The sequence below is a fragment of the Dama dama genome, chromosome 2 (assembly GCF_033118175.1).
Source record: "Dama dama isolate Ldn47 chromosome 2, ASM3311817v1, whole genome shotgun sequence".
NCBI lineage: Eukaryota > Metazoa > Chordata > Mammalia > Artiodactyla > Cervidae > Dama > Dama dama.
Window position 1 is genome coordinate 1,628,089 of NC_083682.1, and position 12,832 is coordinate 1,640,920.

Sequence of the window (12,832 nt, forward strand, 5' to 3'; positions counted from 1 at the left end):
CCAGGTTCACCCTCCCATGCCTGGAAAGCCGCGCATCACAGCCAAGCTCTCTGGGGCAGACTGCACACCTCCCGCTTGTTTAGGGAAGGAGACCCCCGCTGGTCTGTCCTCCAGGAAGCCTCCTGGATCCTCTGTTCCTGGGAGACCCACCCACCCACCCCCGCCCCGTGCGCGCCTCTGCCACCCAGCAGAAGCCAAAGCCGCAGATGTCGTGGTTCCCACTGCTGGAGGGGCCGGTCCCCAGGAGGACCCATGAGCCCTGGGGAAGCTGAAGCCAGGGGTGGGCCTTCTGTGTTGGGCAGCTGTGAAGCCCCCTGTAGTAGGGGCTTGCTGGTCTACAAGGATCCATGGTTTGGACTCTGAGACAGTTCCCCCTACGCGGGGCCTTTGCCGGCTAGAGAGGAAAGAAACTCCTTTCTCCTGGGCGACGCCGAGTTTGGGTAGGCCAGCCGCCTGCGTCCTTGGCTCCCTGGGACCCTGGGTTCCTGGCGGGGAGGACGCGGGCTGGTCTGGCCTGGGAGCCTCCCAGAGCACCAGGCCTCCGGCTCTGTCTAATTGCTCTTTCTAAGAAATCCCTCAAAGCCTTTTGCAGGGAGAAAAGGCCAGAGGAGTGGCCTGGCCTCTTCCAAGTGGCCGTGGGGAGCGGTGGTCATAGGGACAGCAGCAGCGACATCAGCTCAGAGCCAGACCCAGAAATGACTCCCCAGAGGCAGCCCTCAGGGTCCCCAGGCCAGCCCTCAGCTCGGGACCCCAAACTCCACTCTGCCCCCCTCCTCCTCGCCCCACTCTTGCTGCACACCACCCCACCCGGGCCAGGCGGGGCCACAGACCTGCGGAAGTAGGGGTGGGGGAGACAGAGCCTGCCCACCAGCCGCCTGGGGGCCACGCTCGGGGGCTGCCTGTGGGACCAGAGGGGACCACGAGTGGGCCTGAGCGGAGCCCCACAAGCCTGTCTGGGAACACAGGGCCTGGAGTGTCAGGACACCACCCAGGGCCAGGAACGCAGAGCTAGAGCCAGAACCTTTGGGAGCCCAGAAAGCTGAGAGGGGCCCCCTCCGGGGCCACGTTCTGTGCCCCTGGCCTGGACACCAGCTAGGCAAGCGGTGTCTGGACTCAAGGATGCTGTGTGGACTTGCCCTCCTGCTGACCCCCCAGAGGCCCCCTCCTCCCCCTCCTCCCCTCCCCTTCTCCCCCTCCTCCTTCTCCCCTTCCTCCCCTCTCTCCTCCCCCCTCCTCTCTCTCCAGCCTATACATACTGGTCACCCCCTCCCCCCACCTTAACGCGGGCAGTCTGCACACGGGCCTCCACTGCCCAACCCAAACGCTGGCCACCCAGAGTCCCACTGCTTCCAGCGAAGGGACTCAGGTCCCCACTGTTGGGGACTGGCTGATGGGAGGACCCACTGCTTTCTCTGCGTAGGGGGTGGTTCCACAGATACTCCCGTGTCAGGCCAGTGGGGAGCCTGGAGCCCATCTAGGACTCTCCCCTGGGCAGGCCCAGGGCTGCCAGGAGGAGACTTATGGCCCCGGGCAGCTTGGTGGGGCTCCCAGGCCTCTCAGACTCAGGCCAGAGGTGCCCACCCACAGGTGGCAGGCGAGGCCAGGCCCACACCCGGGAGACGCCCACAGCCAAAGCCTCGACCCAGGAAGCTGGGGGGAGGGAAGCAGGTGGGGGCGGAGGACCCAGGCCACCACCAGCCACGCTGGCTCCAGGGCGGCAGGAAGAGCGGCTGCTGCAACTGCAAGAGGGTCCTGTGCCCCCAGCAGATGGACTATGCCGGCCGGCGGGGCCACAGACCCTGGGTGCTGGGGGCGAGGCCATCGGGGGGCCGTCAGCACCGTGCTCCCCACTGTCGTTCGTCCTGCTGGGGTGGACGCCTCTCTGGGGATACCCCCACCATACCCCAGCCCAGGCTCCACCCCAGCCCCGCTCTGCGGTGGGCTCCACGACCCAGCAGGGCCCATCTCCCTGCACCCCCCACTCCCTCCTAACCGCCCCCATCTATGCAGCCCCGGGAAGGCTGTCCCTGGTCCACGACGCCAGCTGTTTCTCAAGGATAGGTATTTCCGACCCGGCCCGGCCCGCAGAGGCCTTTTCGGGGGCCGCTTCCCCTTCCTTGCTAATCCTGTTTCCTGTGTTTATCCCGCTGGGCCCAGAAGGAAGCCGCCTCGGAGGCCACGGGAGGGACAGTCCCGTAGGGTCCCGGGCCGTGGGGAGGGGCTGGCATGGGTCCCATCGGGGGTCTCCGGGCAGGGCTGGTGGGCCAGGAGGGGTGTGGGTCTGTGGACAAGCTGAGAGGGGGCAGGAGATGAGGGGCAGGGCAGAACAGCAGGGAGAGCCTGCCCCCCACCCCCAGGGAGGAGGGACCGAGGATGGGGGGTGGGGGGAGGAGGGTGCCGCAGGCCGGGCGAGGAGAGCGGCTGGCCCTGCACGGCGGCTGGGGGTGCCCGCCGGAGCGGTGGGTGGCCAGCTGGGTGCGAGGGCTCCGGCTGAGATGGGAGCCGTCTGGTTACCGTTCCCGGGCTGGCCACCCTGGTGCCTGAACTTCAGGGTCTCCGGCCTGAGTGGCACCTGAGTCCCCAGAGTTTGCGCAGTCCCCCGACCCCAGAGCTGCAGAATCTGTGCAGGACAGACATGAGGCAGGATCTGGGGGCTCTCGTGGTCCCAGTAGGGGACCCAGTCCCGGGCCCGCCTGTGGGGAAGGCTTTCCTGTTCCCCGTTACAGCAGTAGAGACATCCTGGGAGTGGGTGCTCCAGGCCACTAAGGGAGAGTGAGGGTCTTGTCCCTGGTGGGGGATCCAATCATGTCTGATGGAGGAGGTAACTCCACTCAGAAGGCATCTGGACCCTTTACTTGCTCCAGGATCCAGGGTCGCCAGAAGGAGCGTCAGGGCCTGAGGACCATGCAGCCCTGGGCAGGCAGATCCCTGGGGGCCATCCCGCCCAGGTGGGGGCCCTCCTTACTAGGGCTCAAGCTCAAGACTGGAGGGCCCATGCCAGCCCACAGCCCCTGGGGATGCCGCCTCCCCAAGCAGAGGCCAAAGGGCCGGGATCCTAGGACAGGCTGGGGTCCTCGGACAGATAATGCTGCATTATTGTCCAGCTGAAGCCCTCAGCAGTGGCAACCTTGGCCTGGAAAAACAGGTCTGCCAGCAAAGTGGCCAGGGTGCCGGGGCCCAGCAGGGAGGCCTGAACTCCAGGAGGGCGCAGCTGGCCCGTCCGGAGGACGCGGCAAAGCCCGAGCTGCAGCTGCACGAGGCTGGCCCAGCTCTGCGACACGGCCCTGGAGGGGTGTGGGTGGGGGGGTACCCTGCTTCCTCCCGGTACTAACGTCCAGAGGGGGACAAGGATCCTGTGACCCCCAAGGAGGTCCCAGGGACACGCTGCGGCATCAGGGAAGGCCACGCGGGCCATCCCAACCCCGTGCACGAGCGCTAAGCCTCTGCAGTCGCGTCTGCCTCCGTGACCCCGTGGACTGCAGCCCGCCAGGCTCCTCTGCGCCTGGGGTTCTCCAGACAAGAATACTGGAGCGGGCTGCTATCCGCTTCTCCAGGGGATCTTCCCGACCCAGCGATCGAGCCCGCGTCTCTGACGTCTCCTGCGTTGGCAGGCGGGTCCTTGACCGCCGCGCCACCTGGGGACCCCACAGACAGGTGGACGGGAGGCCTCCCCGAGGGCGACGGTGGGGTCCAGGGTACCCTTCTCGGAGGCAACGTGGAGCTGACCCCTGGGCCGTGCCCAGAAGCTGGGCATGGGGGGCTGTGCGCCCACGGAAGTCTCTGCCATGGGGGCGGGCATCTCGGGAGGCAAACCCTTGCCCCTCGGTTGGCCAGAGAGAGGGCAGGGTGGAAACACCATCAGCCCAGGAGTGGATCCTGAGTGTCTGGGCGGGTGGGCCACGGCAAGGCCCTGGAGGTGGGCCAGCGGAGTCCCAATCCTGCGTCCTGGGGCCCCGGGGGGCTGGGGGGTCCACAGCCACTGCCTGTGCGGACCCTGGCTCTGCAGCTGGATCATAGGCCGTCAGGGCAGGTCGGAGGCCCTGGGGAAGCCCCTGGGTGCTTCTGAGCGCGTGGCCGGGACACCCTCTGCTGCGGCCCGCCAGGGGGGATTGCTCCAGTCGTCCGCCCCCTTCCTGTGCCAGGAGGTGGGAGGAGGGGCCCAGCCAGGGAGGGAGGCATGGAAGGACCCCGCCGAGCAGACCTCGCCCACCAGCCGAGGAGGAGGGACCCTGGGCTGCCTGGGAGATGCCGAGACGAAGAGGCCACCAGCACCAGAGTGACCAGCATGAGTTGGCCGGGGTGGGGGGGTGGTGGCGGAGCACGGCTAGGCTTGGGGGGCGGGGAGGGGGGGCGCAGAGCCCCTCTCCTGGGAAGGCATGTGGCTTCCATCAACCCCAGCCTTTCGGGGTCAGCCGACGGAGGCGGGGGTCTTCAGGATTTCCCCTCACCCCTCTCGAGGTACTCTGACACGCCCCCCGCCAGAGTCCGGGGTTCCCGCCTGCCTGGAAACTCCCCTCCACTGGACCCATCTGCAGCCTCCCCCCAAGCACAGTCTGATCTGAAGGGGGGCTCCATGGGGATGAGGGAAGCCCCTCCTCTGTGCTGAGACCCCCCTAGAAGGGAGGGGCTGCTACACTCCCGGTTCACACCGTGGGGGACTGGTGTGTCCTGCGGACCCTGGCCCTGAGGGCAGTGGACGTGTGTGACCAGCACCCGTCCCCCCGCCCCCGGACAGTGTCCTCCTCTGGTTCCTCAGGGCCCCTGCCAGCAGCTCACGGGGCCTGGGGTGTCCGTGGCCCCCTCTTTCTCCCTAGTGACTCCCCATCACAGGGACCTGGTCTGCTTGTCTCTGGGCCGCACCCCATGACCCAAGGCCCAGGGAACGGGCTCCTGGGGCCCAGGCCCCCCAGGTGCAGGCCTGCTCCCCCACTGGGGTGGAATGGCCAGCACGCAGGCTGTCCTTCCTGAGCGTCCCTCCCTGGAGGCCTGCAGCGCCCGGGAGGCCATGCGGAGGTGGGTGGCCTGGGCGTCCTGGCCACCGCCCTCTTATCAGCGTCCTCTGTTTAGACTGAGGCCTGCTGGCCGGCCTGGAAAGCTCAAGACCAGCCTCCTGGGAGCCTCGTCCTGCGACCGGGGCTCAGCGCTCACGCGCTGAGCGCTGTGGCCCCCAGGCTCTGCTCCCAGGAGATCAGGGGTTGTGCTGTGTCCCTGAAAGCTTCAGCCCACGCAAGAACCACGGGCAGGGCCCAGCCTGCGGCTGGAGAGAGGGTCCTGCCCAGGCCGGACCTGGGGCTCCCCTCAGGACTGTGCGGCCGACCTGCCGGGCCCAGGGGCTGAGGGGTCTCTGTGGGCAGCAGGAGGGTCCCCAGTTTCAGGGAAGGGAGAGGGGGCGGGGCCTCACCTGGAAAGAGCTGCCTTCTTTTCAGGCCTCTGGGCCGCCCCGGCAGAGAAACCCAGAAGGAAGGCCCGGCTTGGGGGCTGGTTGGGATGGGGGCAGGGGTCCCCCCCGCCGTACCCCCCCAAACACCCCACCTCAGAGGCCAAAGTGGGTGTCATGAGGTCCGCTGACCTCACGGGGGCGCAGGAGACAACAACATTTCAGCTGTTTGCAGGACAAGGACACGTGTGGGCTGAGCTTTTTTGGGCTGAGCCGGTTTGGGGGGACCCCCCAGCTCCCTCCCCAGTGTGAGAACCCTTGCCTACTCCTCCCAGCTGCTCCCCAAACCTGGAGCTTCCTGACAAGCATCTCCCCCGCCCCCCAGCAGCCCTGCAGCCTCTGCCCTCTGACCACATCCCCCCCACCCTCCCCTGCACAGGGCCAGGCCTCTGGGGCGGGTCGTGGAGGCCCCTCCTGAGGCCGAGCCGGGACTGAGACCCCGGGCCACGCGGCTCCACCCAGTCTGTGCCTGTGGAAGGGGGCTCCAGGGGCACCAGCGGGGTGGAGGTTGGGGGCAGGAAGGAGGGACTGGGCAGCTCTGGAAAGGCCTGAGAGGGGGCTGGGGTGCGGCCGCCGCCGGAGCCTGGGAGAGGCAGCGTGGGAGAGGCTGGGTGGGGAGGCCCGAGTGATGAAGGCCCGGGCGGGGGGCTGGGGGTGTTGCTGGGCCAGGACAGTGTAGCCAGAGCAGGACAGGAAGGTGGGGGGCAGGGGGCACTCCTGGGCCCCCAGCTCAGCTCTATCGGGTGGGTCCCGAGGACGCTCCCTCGGCCCTAGGGGGCTCCCAGAGTCTCCTGGCCTGCAAGGGACATGGGCACAGCTCACCCTCACTCCCAAGCTTGTCAGACTCAGCTGCCCTCTGCGGACCCTCGCAGCAGGAGGCCTCCCCGGCCCCTAAGCTGACATCCCGCCCCCCTCCAGGGAAGGACTGGGCTCTGGACCTGGGGCTCCATTTCTTTGGAGGTCTCCCCAGAGGCCGTTGGACACACGTTGGGTGGGGCCCACGGGGTGGGTGCCCCTTCTGCCTCGATGCTGGGACATGGGGCCGCGGGGTGGAGAGGGGTGCTGTGGCTAGGGCCCCTCCCCATTTGAGGGGCAGGAGGGCAGTCCTCCAGCAGATGCTGGGGAGCCATAGAAGGTTCCTGAGCAAGGGCGAGCCCTGGTCCAGGGAGGCCCAGTGGGGAAGCTCCAGGGACCTGGGCCAGACCCAGCCCACCTGCAGGCCTGTGGCCTGGGGTGTGGGCAGGAGCCCCAGCCCACCTCCACCCTTCTCAGCACGTCCCGGGGTTCTGAAGCAGATGCTGTCTCAGCCCAGTGGGGTCTGCCCTGACGGTCACACCAGCTCTGCCTGCCAGCGCCCTTCCCAGCCTGGCACGGCCCGGGAGGAGGGCACGGCAGAGGGGGCGGGCTGGAGGGCTCTGGAAGTGCCAGGCCAGCCCCGACTCCCATCCCGGGATCAAGGGCTGGTTCCCAGGGCCGGGGTGCATCCTGCGCCCTTCCACCCCTCCTCCCCCAGCCTCAGTTTCCCCATCTGCTCGCGGGTCCCGGCTGGGTCTTGGCCCGTCTGTGGTCTGGGGGCTGCCTGGAGCTGGGGAGGCCCCAGGGGGTGTCCCTGCGGTGGGAGGGGAGGGTCACGGAGGGGCAGGAGATGGGCTCTCGTCCACCCCCACCCCGCGACATGCTCCCCAGCCCATCACTGTCACTCGACTTGACGACAGGTGGCCAGGCTCGGTCCCAGGCCGCACGGGGAGTGGACAGGCCCCCCCCCCTTCCCCTCGGGAGAGAACTGCTGGGGGGGTGGTGGGACCAAGACCTGGGGCTGGGGCCGGGGGGTGTCCTGGAAGGGACCTGATGTGTGTGGGCGAGCCGCCTTGGCAGGCTGCCCTGCTCGCCACGAGGCTGGACGTAGGGCCTTTTCGTGGAAGAGGGATGGAAAGTTGCCTTATAACATTTGTTTTTCCCCAACCTTTGCTTCCTGGCTTGTGCAACGCCCCCTCCACTCCCGCGGCCTTCACCTGGGCCCGGGGTGACGGCTCGCAGGTGCCCCCACTCCATTCCGGCACCCGGCCGCCTGCCTCGGGCAGGTCGATGGGCTCTCTGAGCCCTGGGGGGCTGCGGGGGGGCTGCAGGCACCTGCCCCGTCAGTCAGCTGCGGCCGCTCCATGCAGGCTCGGCAGGGCCGGGCTGGGGCTGGGCAGGCAGGTGCGTGTCTGCGGGCTGGGTGGGCAGGCACGCCCCGAGGTCGGAGTCACGTGCAGGCGCGCAAGCCTGGGTGTGCTCAGGCGGTTTTAGGAGGGGCCGTCAGGGTCCCAGTTTCTCAAGCCTCCGTCCTCCTCCTCGACAGGATCTGGCTGGTGGAAACCTGCCCAGAGGCTTGGGAGCCAGAGATGGAGAGGGCAGGGAGGGAGGCTCCGATCGGAAGAGGGGCCCCGGGCGGTGGAGGCCGAAGGTAGTGTGTCTGCTGGCGGCAGGGTCTGTAAGGTGCAGAGAGCCGGTCGCCCCATCTCTCCCGGACCTTGGCTCCTTCTGCGGGCAGGTGGACACCTAGGTTTGCCCAGCCTTAAGGAGAGTGAGGGGCCACAGTGCAGGCTGGGGCCCTCGGCCTGGAGGCGGGAGAGCCTCCTCCTCGCTCACCATTGGGCTTCCAGACCTTTTTCTTGTCCCCCAAGACCTCCCAGCCTCGAGGCTCATGTCACCCTCAGGGCACAGACCCTGCCTTCCCGGCTGTGCTCCTCCCAACCTCAGGCCTCCCCTCGGCCTTGGGCACTTACCACCTCCTCACCTCTGCCCTCTGACCCTCCTCCCACCTGCATTCTGGGTGATTCTCATTTGTGCACCCAGCGTCCTTCCGGAGCCCAAGCCCTGAGTGCCGGGGCTGGTCCTCCCTCCCTGCCCCAGCCCCCCGGGAGCCCCTCGCTGGCCCCCGCACCTCTGGCCCCTGGTCCCACCTGTCCTCCTGCTCGTCCGGGCCCAGTGACCTCCACCCCACCTCTGTTTCCTCATGGCAGTGTCCAGGTGGCATCAACTCTGGTGCAGGAGTGTGGTCCTGCCGCAGACATCCTCAGCCGCCCTGCGCTCTGTGGCGCCGACCTGGCTGATCAAGGACCCCCTGACTTGGGGCCTCTTTGCCCATTTGGGCCACACCACACCCCTGTCTGGGACAACCCAGTCTCTTCCTCGTATCTGAGGTGTTTTAGACGCCACAGCTGACCGAGATCGTGCAGCGCTGGCCCCTGTCTGACTGAGCACACTGCCCTCGAGGTCCATCCTGGGCCACGGCTTCTAAAGCAGATCGCCACCTCGAGGGGCCCTATGAGCCAGCTGGCGGGGTACTCTGTTCTCCAGGCTTCAGCATTAACACTCTATATGTTCAGTTCAGTTCAGTCGCTCAGTCGTGTCTGACTCTTTGCAACCCCATGGACTGCAGCACCCCAGGCCTCCCTGTCCATCACCAGCTCCCGGAGTTTACCCAAACTCATGTCCATCAAGTCAGTGATGCCATCCAACCATCTCATCCTCTGTCGTCCCCTTCTCCTTCTGCCCCCAATACCTCCCAGCATCAGGGTCTTTTCCAGTGAGTCAGCTCTTTGCATCAGGTGGCCAAAGTACTGGAGTTTCAGCTTCAGCATCAGCCCTTCCAATGAACACCCAGGACTGATCTCCTTTAGGATGGACTGGTTGGATCTCCTTGCAGTCCAAGGGACTCTCAAGAGTCTTCTCCAACACCACAGTTCAAAAGCATCAATTCTTAGGCGCTCAGTTTTCTTCACAGTCCAACTCTCACATCCATACATGACCACTGGAAAAACCATAGCCTTGACTAGATGGACCTTTGTTGGCAAAGTAATATCTCTGCTCTCTAATATGCTGTCTAGGTTGGTCACCACTTTCCTTCCAAGGAGTAAGTGTCTTTTAATTTCATGGTTGCAATCACCATCTCCAGTGATTTTGGAGCCCCAAAAAATAAAGTCTGACACTGTTTCCACTGTCTCCCCATCTATTTCCCATGAGGTGATGGGACCAGATGCCATGATCTTAGTTTTCTGAATGTTGAGCTTTAAGCCAACTTTTTCACTCTCCTCTTTCACTTTCATCAAGAGGCTTTTTTAGTTCTTCTTCACTTTCTGCCATAAGGGTGGTGTCATCTGCATATCTGAGGTTATTGGTATTTCTCCCAGCAATCTTGATTCCAGCTTGTGCTTCCTCCAGCCCAGCGTTTCTCATGATGTACTCTGCATATAAGTTAAATAAGCAGGGTGACAATATACAGCCTTGACGCACTCCTTTACTCCAGCATTAATAACTGACACTCCACTCTCCACCCTCAGTGCTCCATGCCCCAGCATTAACACTCCACACTCTATCCCCCATGCTCCACACTCCATTATTAAGCGTCCAGGCCCCATTTCTTATTCTCCATGCTCCTACTTCACTGAATATTCCAGTCTCCATGTTTCACACTCCATTACTAATACTCTGCACCCCATTTTCCATGCCTTTATTCTCTGTAACTCATACTCTGTACTCTACGCTCCATTGTTAACACTCTACAGTCCATTCCTTATCACTTATTCTCCATACTCCAGGCCCAAGTCCACGATGGGCGCTCCATTCTCCGTGCTCCATGATTAACAGTCCCTGCTCCGTCTCTCATTCTCCATATGCTCCTCCCTTCAGTTCTGCATCCCCAGTGCTTCACGGTCCACCACTAGCGCTCTGCGCTGCATTCTCTGCACCCCAGTATTAACACTCCATTCTCGATCCCCTCTTCTTCATGCTCCGTATTCCATTCAAGCCTGCACTCTCCATCTCTGTCAATAGAGCTCTGCAATCCATACTCCACTCTTAATATTTCATTCTCCGCCCCTTATTCCCCGTACTCCACTAGCACTCTACACTCCTTACCCCCACACTCTGTATTCCATCCTCCACTATTATTGCTCCATGCTTCACTTCCTCTTCTCCATACTCCGTACTCCATTCTTGACGCTCTGTTCCCCGCCCCCATTCTCCATTATCGATGCCCCACACCTTCCTCCGTCTTCACACCTCTTTGGGCCCGTCTGTGTCCCCTCTCTCCTGGAAGGCTCTTCCGTTCCTTCCTTTTCTGACTCCAGTGCCTCCCCGGACTCCCACCCACCCACCTGTGGTCTGGACCTCCGGCTTCCCTGTGGCCCGACCCCAGCCCATCTCTGCCTTCCCTCCACTGCTGAGCTTAGCTCTCCCTGCTCCTCCAAAAGCTTCCGTCCAAGGGAGAGCGGTTCAGGGCCTCTCACCTGCACCAGGAGCCCCCGTAATGGGATGAGAGCCCCTGAGAAAGGGACCCCACCAAGCCCCCCCTCCCCCCGACGAGAGAGGGCTCAGCTAAAAGGTGCCATCTGTGAACTGGAAAGGGGACCCTGACCTGTCTCCGTACGCCAGCCTTGGACTCGTGGCCTCCAGTTTTGTGAGAAATAAATCCCGTCTGTTTAGGCTGCCCTCTGTGTGACCTTCAGCTGCAGCAGCCCCGAACTGAGACCACCCCCTTCCCTAAGTTGCCTCCACCCCTCGCCTGGGCGGTCCAAGCCCCGGAGCACACCCTTCTGAGGCCGGGGCTGCTGACCCTGTCCCTTCATGGTTCCTGTTGGGCCGGGAGGACCAGTAGGCATCCCCGCTCACCCGAGCCCTGCACGCATCCTGCCAAGGGTGTGCTGGGCGGCAGCCCTGTCTCCTCCCGCTGAGCAGGGCTTCTCCGCTGGCCGGCTGCTCGCTGGACATCAGGACACTGAGGCCCCGGGGTCAGCCGGGCCCTGTCGTTCATGCCCCAGGCCAGAGTGGGGGACAGAGCCCCAGCCCTGGGCAGGCTGTGGGCGGGGTGGCGAGGGGGCGGTGGGCCCCTGCTTCTACCCTTCGGTTCAGGGATCGGCACATTTCCTGACGAAGGCCTTTGATACTCACCAAGGAGCCCCTCTGGCTGGGCCGTGGGCAGAACATTCAGCTCCCGTCCGGCAGGTGCTGCGTCCGCATCAGGGCGTGCAGGGCCGTCTCCCACTCCAGGCCTCGCTGCTCCCCGCTGGGGCTTCCCCGCCGCCCTGGACACGGCCACGGAAACCCCTGGTGGAGGCTGTGCTCTCTGCAGAGCCAAGCCCCGCCAGGCCCCGTGAGACCGACTTCACAAGGGAAGTGACGTGCGTTCTGAAGGGTCCAAACATGTCCCCAACCACAGGGCCCCTAGAAGCCGCTCCGGGGTCAGGCCTGGAGTCCCACAGGGCTCGTGTCATGCCCTCCTGCTCATCCTTCCCGGCGAGATCGCTCACAGGTGGTTAGTGATCAGTCACACCGTCACTGCTGCTGTTGGTCATTTAGCTGCTCACTCGTGTCTGACTCTGTGACCCCGTGGACTGCACCCGCCAGGCTCCCGTGCCCATGGGATTCTCCAGGCAAGAATACTGGATTGGGTTGCCGTCTCCTTCTCCAGGGGCTCTTGCCGACCCAGGGATCGAACCCACATCTCATTATGTCTCCTGCGTTCGCAGGCGGGTTCTTTATCTCTAGCGCCACCTGGGATTCATGCCCTGTGCCTCTCCCTTCGGTAGCCTCAGATCTGCATTTCTGACTCTGTTTCACGAGAGGTTCTTTTCTGCCATATTTTGGGTTCCATATACAAGTGATGTCCCTGCTTGTCTTTGTCTGACTTACTTCGCTTGGTCTGATCATCTCTAGGTCCAGGCACATTGTTGCAAATGGCATTGCTTCTTTCCTTTTTATGGCTGAGTAATATTCCCTTGTATCAATACACTGCATCTGCTTTACCCAGTCTTCCGTTGATCGACGCTTGGGTGGCTTCCGTGTTTTGTAAATAGTGCTGCTATTGGGGTGCTTGTGTCTTTTCAAACTAGAGTTTTCTTTGGATACACGCCCAGGAGTGGGACTGCTGGGTCACGTGGTGACTCTACTGTTAGTTTTCTAAGGAGCTTTCACACTGTTCTCCACAGCGGTTGCATCAACTTACATTCCAAGGTACAGCTCCTTTTTTTAAAAACAAATTTCTTAAACCTCTGCCTGAGATCGACACGCCCACAGCACTGCGTGTGTCCGTTTACTTTCGGCTGGGCGGGGTCTTCACTGCCGCACGCAGGCTCTCCCCTCTAGTTGCGGGGAGCGGGGGCCGCCCTGGAGTCGCCAAGCACAGCTTGCGGTGGCCTCTCTTGTTGCAGAGCACGGGCTCCAGGCGCGGGGGCTGCGGCAGCTGCAGCACGCGGGCTCGGTGGTTGTCACCTGCTGGCTCGGGGGCGCTTGGGCGTCAGGAGGGGTGCCGCAGAGGCCCATGAGTTCGGGCTCAGGCCCTGGGACGTGCAGGCTTCCATTGCTGTGGTGCCCAGGCTCAGTTGCCCTGGCGTGTGGGGTCTTCCTGGACCA